Raw genomic sequence first — 10,139 nt, forward strand, 5'->3', positions numbered from 1 at the left:
CTATGGGTCTGTCATATACAGCCTTTATTATGTTGAACTATGTCCTTTCTATACCTACTTTGTTGAAAATTTTTATCATAAAAGGATGTTGAATTTTCTCAAATGGTTTTTTGCATCTATTGAAATAATAATATGATTTTTATTTCTCATTTTGTTAATGTCATATGTCACACTGGTTGATCTACAGAGGTTGAACTACCCTTGCATCCCTGGGATAAACCCCACTTGGTTATGTTACATAATCTTTTTAATGCATTGCTAAATTCAGTTTGTTAATATTTTGTTGAGAATTTTTGCACCTATATTCATCAAGCATATCATCAAGTAAGCCATGTTTATTCTTGGACCCCTGACTCAACACATTATGAGGTATCCAGATATTCCAGTATCTCAACTTATTGTCAGTTATCAACTTATTGCCTCTCAGCTCCAAATTCACTGTTCATTGTCTGTACTGCAAAAATGAATGTGGTTGCTCATTTTGGCAGCACATATACTAAAATTGGAACAATACAGAGAAGATAAGCATGGACCCTGTGCAAGGATGACACACAAATTTGTGAAGCATTCCATATTTTAAAAAAAGAAGATGGGCCCTTTAAGTGTTTTTCCTTTGTCAATTGACAAAATGTTAAGCCTTTTTAGTAGGGTTTGCTGGAGAGACGTTGAAGGAAGAAGTTGTTTCCCTTCCTGGTTCCTTTGTGTCTTGCAGCAGGCTCCTGTAGTACAGGTAGCTTCTCTGGCCACCAGAAAGTCATGAGTTTTCTCCAAAACTGTGCTACTACAGCACATGGTGGTCAGCAGTACTCAGTAGCCAGCAGCTCCCCTTGCCACCCCACTTAGGTGGATTTGTAGTGGAATGCTTCCAGGAAGACACCTCCCCCCTGTTTCTTAAGCAAGGCAAATTTCCAGTAAGTTCCCCTAACATAGCACCAGAGACTTCTCTGCCATTCAGTGACTCACATCTCATACCCACTTCAACAAGGTCAGGTTCAGCCTACAGGGACTTGGGGACTCTTCTGTGATTACCTTATCTCAGCATAAGGGTAGTGGCTGTTCCTTACAGCTGTTAGTCCTACGTTACTTAGAGTTCTCTTTATTTCTTACTACACTTTCCCTCATTACTCCAATCCTCTGTTATAGTTAATAATTTTTTTAAAAAATATATCTTTATTGATTTCAGAGAGAAGAAAGGAGAGGGGAAAGAGAGATAGAAACATCAATGATAAGAGAGTCACTGATCGGCTGCCTCCTGCACGCCCCCAACTGGGGATCAAGCCCACAACCTGGGCACATGCCCTGATCAGGAATCAAACCCCAATCGCCTGGATCCCAGGTCGATGCTCAACCGCTGAGCCACACTCAGCCGGGCGTTAATAATTCTTTATATTAAACTTCCTCTGTTCAGATTACTGTATAGTTTCTGCCTCCTGATTGGACCCTAACTGATATGGTGCCTCCATTGTATAATTTGAATGTTAATCCTCCTCAACTACATAGTTTAGACTCTCTTTAGTCAGGACTCTTATTGTGGCAATTAAGAGAAATCTAATTCAAATTAGCTTAAACAACAACAACAAAATTATTGGTTCAAAATATCAAGCCTCAAAGAGGGCAGAAATGAGGGGTTTAGGGAATCGAACCCTACCAAGTTTCTGTCTCTGTCCTTTCTTTCTCTCCCTCCACCCCATATCTTGCTTGTGTTTTTTTCTGCACACGGCCTCATTGTTTCAGGCCAGCTATAAGTATGCATCAAGAATCATGGCTACATTTGTGTACAGGCTTTATATGCCTATGTTTGAATCCCATCCTAATACTCAAATTATTTTTTCATGTCCAATTAGAAAAATCTTGAGAAAGTCTCTTGAATTAGCTTGGGCCATGGGCCCATCTTGAACAATCACTATGGCCACAGAGGTAGAATATGTTTGGCCCCTCCTGAGTCATGTGCTCAACTCTGTGGCCAGGAGAATGGGTATTGTGATTAGCAGTGCCCAAAAGAATCACTTGTTTGGAATGGTGAAAAGTTTTATTTTCAAAGAAAAAGGGATGCTGTTCTAAGCAGATAAAACTATAGTGTTTTAAGATACAGGCTCAAGCCCTGGCCAGGTGGCTCAGTTGGTTGGAGCCTCAACCTGTGCACCAAAAGGTTGTGTGTTTGATTCCTGGTCAGGCACATACCTAGGTTGCAGGCCCACTCCCTCGTCAAGGTGCATATGTGAGAACCAATCTCCCTCTCTCTTTCCCCCTCTTTTACTAAGAATCAATTTAAAAAGCATATTCTCAAGTAAGGATTTTAAAAAAAAGATATAGGCTCAAACTTCATGAACTAATAAAGTATTTCTGGTCCCAAATGGAGGCTAAATAACAATAGTCCTTATTCAACTAATTGACCGAGGTAATAATTGTTAGCAGATTTCCCAAGTCCAACAGGACTTAAGTGTGGCACATATTGTTGGTTTCCTTTCAACAGACACAGTCCCTCTCATATTGCTTACCAATGAAACCCTGATTTTGTTCACCTTATCATGGCCATGTGCCCAGCCCCAGCCCCAAAGAGTAAGTCTCTGTTAGCAAAATCCATTGTGGAAATTCCATTTTTCTTGCCATTGATTGTTTAGAAATGGATATCTAAGGAAATTCTGGCAAATGAGACTTGAAAGAAACTTTTCTGGGGTGAGTGGTAGCTTCGAGAAGTTTTCCTCCAATTGGGAGGAAAAAACTGTACTTTTTTGAAGTCTCAACATTGCTGCCTGAGGGGAAGATGCCTGGAGATGGAACAGCCATATTGAAACCATGATGAGACAAGTGAGGGGACAAAAACCAAAGCTTTAGGGATAGGAACAAGAAAACATGGGAAGAGCCAGAGTCTTTGATGACACTGCTGAACTCTTAAGTTAACCAATCTGGAAATCACTCTATTTCAGAATTCCTATGAGGAAAAAGAAATTCCTTCCTGTTTAAGCCACTTTCAGTTGGATTTTCTGTTATATACAGACAGCCAAGAGCATTAGAATTAAAACCCACAACCTTGCTTCTCATCAGCTTTCCATCAGGAAATAGCATATTCCCTTGGAAAATCAGGTCTTTTTATCTTGTGAAGAAATAAGTGGGAATATTAGGGGTAATAAAATCAACTAGAGTATCACTAACCTGAGAATTACCCAATATCATTGGGTTAACTATGACACACAATCTGATGTCCACACAGATTTTGATCCAATCCATGGAAGGCAGATATGTCTCACTTTATAAGTGAATACAGCTCAGATAAAAAAAAAAAAAAAAAAATCCACTTTGTCACAGCAATGTCATTTGCCAGAGAGATAGACATAGGCGTTTGAAATCCATTATAGCCTTCACAGCTCATGTGGGCATCTCTAATTTGGAAGCCATCTGCTGAGCTCTTCCAAAACTGTGCTCGACAGGTAATTCTTTCTGTGAGGAGTGCATTCAGCTGATGCACAGCTGTTTGGTTTCTCTCAACAGGAATGAAGGGAGATACATTACCCGGCATTGATATCTTCCCTTTACAGCTTTTTCTGTACTACACAACTTAGCCCTTACATATATCTATTCTGATTCTTTAACTTTTATCTTTTGAAATATCTCTTCTTGTTATAAAGATTACAATTTCCTAAGAGGCAACACAGTAGGGAGAGTTTGTTCTCTGGTCTCAGAGCCTTAGCTTAAAGCCTTGGTTCTCCCACTTACTGTCATCATAACTTTGGGCAAGTTATTGAACTTCTGAGCCTCAGTTCCATCTCTATAAAAGTAAACAATTGCATGTCCTTTCACAATGGCATCGTTCACTCTTATAAAACATTTTTTATCTATAAGTTGTCACATTTTAGTTACACTGATCTTAAGTCACTGAGTTTAGCTGGAAGAGAATATTACTCTTTGGTTCTCAATGCTAGGTTCTCAGCAGAAAGCAGTTAACTCTTCATTCCTTCTTCACAATCTCACAGAAGAGTAAAGAGGATTCTGGACCCTTCCAGTTCATCAATGTTGACAATAGAGTGACAGAGAACCTCTTCCCACTATAAACACATGGAAATGATGGATAAAATATTACTAAATCACATTTTTAATAGAAGAAACGAATAAAGAAAAAAGTAAGATAAATAAAACAATCAATTCTGGAAAGGAAGCCAAAACTCAAAGTCAGAGTAATAAGATCAAGTTGCCAATAGCTCAGGGTAAGACCAAACCAGGATATTGGCCCTGGGGTATGGGTGCCGAGTGGTACCCGTTTGTTCTTAGAATTGAAGTCCAATAGCTTATCAGGGTCAACTGAAGTGGCCCTACCCTCTGGCAGAACAGAGCACTGCAGTTTCCAAAAGGGATGGCACCAAAAGGGAAGGGTGAGTTCAACGTGGAGACCAGGAGACTAAACACAAAATTCTGACAGCTGGATTCTCTGTGAAACCCACATCTCCTGCCATTGTGTTGAATAAGTGAACGAAAGTCAAGAAAGCTCTGATCTCAGAGGCTGAGCATGAGACTCTGGGCTAATGGAGACAGATAAGTATCCATCAGCCTGCACAAAACCAGCATTGAGGTGTGATGCTGTGTGGCAGGGATCACACTAATACTGCAAGTGAAGTTAATCAGATTTCCAGCTCTTTCTTTTGCAGTTTGACAGGATGGATTCTTTTGCACCAAGAAAGCCCCCAAGAGTCTTGGACAATTCTGTGGAAAGACTTCACAGGGAGATCCTGGAAAAGAACATGTGAGAACTTCAGTAAATAAGTGGAAAAAATGAAAGATATAAGACCATATGGTTCTTTAAGCTGGAAAAGTGTGCCTTACAGATAACATATATGCCTTGTCAGCTTAAGAATCTACTATTGAACCCTCCTCTTCTTGGGAGGGGTCTGGTGTGAGGTCTGGTCTCAGTAATGTACGAAGGCAGATGGAAAGGGCTCCTGCCCCCTCAGCATCATGTCTTCAGTGCTGACAGTTTCCAGTCCACTGGTTCTATCGTCAAGCGCCGGGACACAGGGAAAATAAATAAATAAATAAATGAATAAATAAATAAATAAATAAATATCTGCCACGGAGTGAAACTTCCTTCCATGTTTCATACTTAAATTCCCAAGTGGATCTAATGCCCAGATCAGGTGTCCATTTCTGGTCTATGCAGCTAGGACCCCAGGAGGAGGGAGACCAAACAGTTGGGGTGAGTAAGCAGGCATTGACAGAAAGGTCAATGTTGACACAATTTGACGTAAGAAAAAAGACAGGCAATGTTGCTTAGAAGAGCACGGATTTTGAGCCAGAAAGACAGGAGTTTAACGGCTGGAGCAATCACCTATGACCTGAATCACCTCAGGAAAATTAATGTATCTGAGCCTCAACTCCCCCATTGGTAAATTGGGCATAATAATACCAACCAAATAAATAAGTTGTGAATATTAAATAAGATAAAGCTATAAAATGCCTTGTACAGTCCTTGGCACACAGCCTATTCTCAAGAAAAGGTCAATGATATTTTTAACTCTATTAACAAGAGTTAGGTGTTCTTCCAAGGTGCCTCATAGCCTAGACGTTCTCTGAGGTTTGTAAATGCTTTGCAGTTCTTTGGGAAAATGTACTAGTATACTGGGAAGAAATTTTATTTGTGTTGCATTTCTGGCTCAATGACTAAGTCATAGAGATAAGACCAGGGAGGACTGTAATATTTTTCTGGCTGTTTGTCCTATCAGAATGAGTGCATTAGTCAGAACTCTTATGGTTGCAAATAAAAGAAATCCAACAGCTAAAAAAAAAAAAAGGAAATTTGCTGATTCATGTAAATGAAAAAGCCTACTATATGGTGGCTTATTTGGACTAGGTACACAAAAGGTGAGGTCAGGAATCTCTTGGTTTTGCTTTCTTCTGGATTGTCAGCCAGGTTCTCCTAAAATGGTAGCAAAGATTCCAAAAGCGACTCCAGGCTTACATTCCATCCATTGGCAGGAGACTATCTCTTTCTTAATAGTTCTAGTGCAAAACTGGAGGAAAACTCTCATTGGCCCAAGTTGGGCCACATGCCCATCTCTGAACCAGTCATGAGGGCAGGAGAGTCAGTATTCTGCTTGCCCAGGTTTGGGCCATGTCCTCATCACTAGAGCTTGGGGATGGATGTGGGTACAGCCACATGGCACATTATCCTGAAGCACATGGATAATGGCAGGGAGGCTCAAAATGTTATTGGGACATTTTTACTAAAAGAAAAAGGTTGGGGATAGGATACTGGAAAGAAAAACAGATAAAAAGTTGTGAGAGGGAAGTTAAAATAAAATGACTACCCTTTTTTTTTGCTGCTCCAAAATAATTATATATCTACCTCATGGTGGCCACTGAAATATATTTGGCAATCTTATTTGAAAGAAATTATGTAAATCTGACTGATAATGTATTCTTGGGTGACAAAAATGAGGTCAACCACGCGAAGATTAATTTATCAGAAGCTGCAAATAAATTACTTTCCATAAGAGCAGTTTCACTCTTATCTGGATGAGTTTTGTGTGCCTGACCACTACCCTGACCAGCTCATCCTATAACAAAGGAAACTGCCATCTGTCACTTTGCTTGTATGAAATATTTCTGGAGGTGGCTTGCCAACTTCAGCCAGAATTACAGAACTAATGAGTTTTTAGCTACCATATGCACAGAGTATAATAATAGCAGGTTCTAGGCAAATGTTGTCTACTTGCTTCTGGGGGTGCTTTCCCTCCATGATAGGAGCAGATGCCCGAGGCTCTGTTAAGAATTCTGTTTTCTCCATAAATCTGTACAGTGACATGGAGTCCTCAGATTCTAGTGAAGTGATTTTTATATGGAAAACATGACCCTTGTTAATCCGTTTCTCTTGAGTTTTCAACCTCTGTTATATAGAAACTGGCCCTTATTATGTCAGACATGAGTACCAGGTGCCTTTTAGGAAATTTGGCCAGGTTGAAATTTCTGATAGGTCTTTTGCTCTTTTGATGCCTTACTGATTTATGAGAAAACAAACAAGATTTTAATTTCCTAATACTTCTTGCTATTTTATATTAAAGTGACTATTTGTACATAGGCCAGTGGTTTGTGCCTAATTACTCTAACAGTCAGAATAGGTTAGATTATGTAGTTATAACAAATGACCCCAAATTTCAATGGCCTATAACAAAAGCTTATTTCTCATTCTTACTACATGTTCCCCCGTTTTCTATATATTACCACGCAATTTGTTTCTCTGAAGTTCTAGCATGTGGGATTCCACCATTGGAAATTTATAAATATTCACCGGAGACTATAGAGGGTGAATGGGTATCTTAAAAGTTTACAAGTTAGGATGCTTTTTAAAAAAAAAAAAACTAGTACTGGAAAACCTAGCCCTGTCCACTGACAGTGCCTAGAAGCAACTAAAGCCCAGTAGCAACAAACACACCAGGTGCCCAGATTTTGGTTTCTAAATTCCATTCCTCAATGATGAAAGAAGTCAGGACTCCTTGGAGAAATGGCTGATTCTAGATTTGGGTCAGAGAAAGATCTTTTCAGAAAATAAGGAAGCATTTAGAACATGTGTATCCACTGAGCAATTGAGGGACATTTGGATTGTTTCCACTCTCTGGCTATTGTAAATAAGAATGTACGAGAGTAGCTGCCACAGCGTCACGGAGGAGCCAGACACAAGGAGGGGGGCTGTTTGCAGGTTGGGGAGTTTCCTGTCGAATGAGGATTCGAGGACCAGCACCAGCTCTTCCTCATCTTTTTCCTCCAGCCAGCAAACTGAGAAAGAAAGAAACACCCCCCAAGAAGAAGGAGAGTAAAGTCAGCAAGAGGATTCAGAAGGCACTGGCCGATACCGCTTTCGACCCTGCACCTAACTGCAGCGCTGGTCCCAAAGGCAGCAACGTCTGTGGGTGGAGATCAGCCATTCCAGGCCGCCAGGGTCGTGTCTGAGGGTGGCGTAGTCTTCCACGATACTACTTTTACACCGCAATACCCCGGCAAGCCTCCAAAGGTTACATTTCAGACAAGAATCTATCAGTGCAATATTAATAGTCAAGGCGCTACTTGCTTGCACATATTGAAAGATAACTGGAGTCCAGCACTACCATTTCTAAAGCCTGTCTTTCTACCGGCTCACTTCCTACAGACTGGAATTCTGCTGACCCTTTGGCTGGAAGTATTGCCGCTCAGTAAAGGACCAACAGAACAGAACATGACAGAATGGCCAGACAGCAGGCCAAGAGAGCCGCTACATAAATTGGGTGTTCACAATTCTTACATTATTTATCACAGAGAGTGCTACCTTGAAGAGATATTTTGAAGGGGTGGGGGAGGGTGGGAGTTAGTAAAGAGGAGGGTACTTCTATAACATATATTATCCAGTCTTATTTCCTAAGATTTGTTGTAACTTAAGGTATCTTGCTACAGTGGGCAGAATTGGTAATAGCAACATTTAAGATTGTCATTAGTTCCGCAATATGAGCTGAAATGTAGTACAGAGAATAGACATTTGAATTCAGTTGCTTGTAGTCTATAAATTTAAAACAGCTTAATTTTGTGCAGGTTACACACATGGCCTTTTATGTGAAGTCCTTCCAAGACTACATACTTTTTTGTTTGAAAAAATTGAAACCTGTTTTCTCTTCTTAGAAGGGAACATTGATCCTTAACAGTTTTTAGAGACTGTCATCTCATATATATTAAGTGGACACATGGCTATAAGATACCATATAGGAAATTAGTAGTTACATATTTTGTTTTATATGCCAATATACGTTGTTGTGAAAAGATTACAGGTTTGAATCAGGATTCATGAAAACCTGTAGTAAAATACCTTAAGCTGTTAACAGTAAGGCTTGGAATAGGAGTTACTCAGTGCATTGGTTACATGCTGTGGGCTACTTAAGTCTGCATTTGTTACTGTGCTAATAAACAATATTAAAACAAACAAAAAAGAATGTATGAATATCCATGTACAAGTTTCTTTGTGGCTATTTGTTTTCAGTTCTCTTGGGAATATAACTAAGAGTGGAAAGTCTGGGTCATAGTAACTAACTTTTTAAGGAACTGCCAGGTTGTTTTCCAAACCAGCTGCATCATTTTCCATTTCCAGTAGCAATGTACAAAGGTTCCAATTTCTCTACATCCTCTCCAACACTTGTTATTTTTCTCTCTTTTTTTCTTTTAGCCATCCTAGTGTTATCTCATTATGGCTTTGATTGGCATTTCCCTAATGATTAGTGATGCTAAGTTAAGCATCTTTAATGTGCTTTCCGGCCTTTTGTATGTCTTCTTTGGAGAAATGTCTGTTCAGATCCTTTGCCCATTTTTACGTTGGACTAGTATTCTTTTCATTGTTGAGTTGTAAGAGTTTTTTTGGTATATTCTGCATACAAGACCCTTATTAGGTATATGGTTTGCAAATATTTTTTCCCAATCTGTGGGTTGTTGCTCACTTCCTTAATGGTGTCCTTTGAAGCATGAATGTTTTGAATTTTGAGGAAGTCTAATTTACCTTTTAATTTTTTCTTTTGTCACTTGTGCTTTTGGTGTCATGTTCAGCTCTTGCACTTAGGCCTTTGATTCATTTTGAGCTGACTTTTGTACACAGTGTGAATCAGGAATTCAACTTCATTCTTTTGCATGTGCATACTCAGTTAACCCAGAACCACCTGTTGAAAAGACCAAACTTTGCTGAAAATCAATTGACTGTAAATGTTTATTTCTGGAATCTCAATTCTATTCCCTTGATATATACATCTATATTTACGCCAGTACCACACTGTCTTTACTGTAGCTTTGTACTAAGTTTTGAAATTGAGAAATGTGAATCTTCAGATTTTGTTCTTCTTTCAAGGTTGTTTTGGCTATTCTGGATCCCTTGCATTTCCATATAAACTTTAGGATTGTCTTATCACATTTGGAAAAAAAAAAAGTGGAATTTTAATAGGGCTTGTATTACATTCATAAATCTATTTGGGGAAGGCTTCAAATTCATGAACATGGGATATCTTTCCATTTACTTAGTAGTTCACTATGGTTGAAGAATAAGATTTAACAATTAGTCAGGAACTGCAAAGTTTTGCTTAATTACACTTGATATCACAAAGATTTATTTCTAATTTGTGATACATGTCCAGCAAGTTGACTGGAGG

At 39.2% G+C, this 10,139-nt stretch overlaps 2 non-coding genes and 1 pseudogene across 2 annotated transcripts; all 3 read left to right on the top strand.

Annotated features, from left to right (window-relative positions):
* Positions 1-472: 472 nt before the first annotated feature.
* On the top strand, positions 473-579 carry LOC148092608 (U6 spliceosomal RNA). Its single transcript, XR_015714956.1, has one exon. It is a non-coding gene; the product is annotated as a U6 spliceosomal RNA (small nuclear RNA).
* Positions 580-4,859: 4,280 nt separating this feature from the next.
* On the top strand, positions 4,860-5,007 carry LOC148092609 (small nucleolar RNA SNORA57). Its single transcript, XR_015714932.1, has one exon. It is a non-coding gene; the product is annotated as a small nucleolar RNA SNORA57 (small nucleolar RNA).
* A 2,612-nt stretch (positions 5,008-7,619) lies between these two features.
* On the top strand, positions 7,620-8,241 carry LOC107546551 (ubiquitin-conjugating enzyme E2 E1 pseudogene; annotated as a pseudogene).
* Positions 8,242-10,139: the final 1,898 nt, after the last annotated feature.

The sequence above is a fragment of the Miniopterus natalensis genome, chromosome 8, assembly GCF_054644295.1.
Source record: "Miniopterus natalensis isolate mMinNat1 chromosome 8, mMinNat1.hap1, whole genome shotgun sequence".
Taxonomy (NCBI): domain Eukaryota; kingdom Metazoa; phylum Chordata; class Mammalia; order Chiroptera; family Miniopteridae; genus Miniopterus; species Miniopterus natalensis.